The following is a 570-nucleotide window of genomic DNA, read 5'->3' on the forward strand; positions in this document are numbered from 1 at the left end:
TTACTATTATTATCTAAATGCCGCAAATCTTAATTGTAAAATTATATTTTTATTAATTTAATTTTATCATGTTATTTATTTTAAAAGACTGGTTGGATTAAAAAGAGCTTACAAATATATTAAAAGTCTTTTAATAATATTGATTTAGAAGAAAAAAAATATTAATATGATTATTAGTAAATGAATATAAGAGCTTAATCACGGTGACTTAATTTCGAAGAAGGCGATAACAATAATTTGTTTTTACTATCCTTGAGAATTTATTTTACCTATTAAAAAGTCTATCAAGATTTATTTTATTTTGCATTGTCTTTATGAGATAAGTTACAATATGTGTGTGCTATTAATAATGATAAATGTATCGAATTTATGGAATTTAATAAAATTAAATAAGTGAGTTTTATGAATATGTTAATTTTATTTGAATTTCAATCATTTTTAATTTCATTAATAAATTTTAAGTCTTATATTATTATTATTATTGTGATTGTTATTGTTTATTATTATTATTATTATTATTATTAGTATACATTATTATCAATGAATTTTGCATATTAGTATTGCTTTGTC

The sequence above is a fragment of the Cicer arietinum genome, chromosome 6, assembly GCF_000331145.2.
Source record: "Cicer arietinum cultivar CDC Frontier isolate Library 1 chromosome 6, Cicar.CDCFrontier_v2.0, whole genome shotgun sequence".
NCBI classification, from domain to species: Eukaryota; Viridiplantae; Streptophyta; class Magnoliopsida; order Fabales; family Fabaceae; genus Cicer; species Cicer arietinum.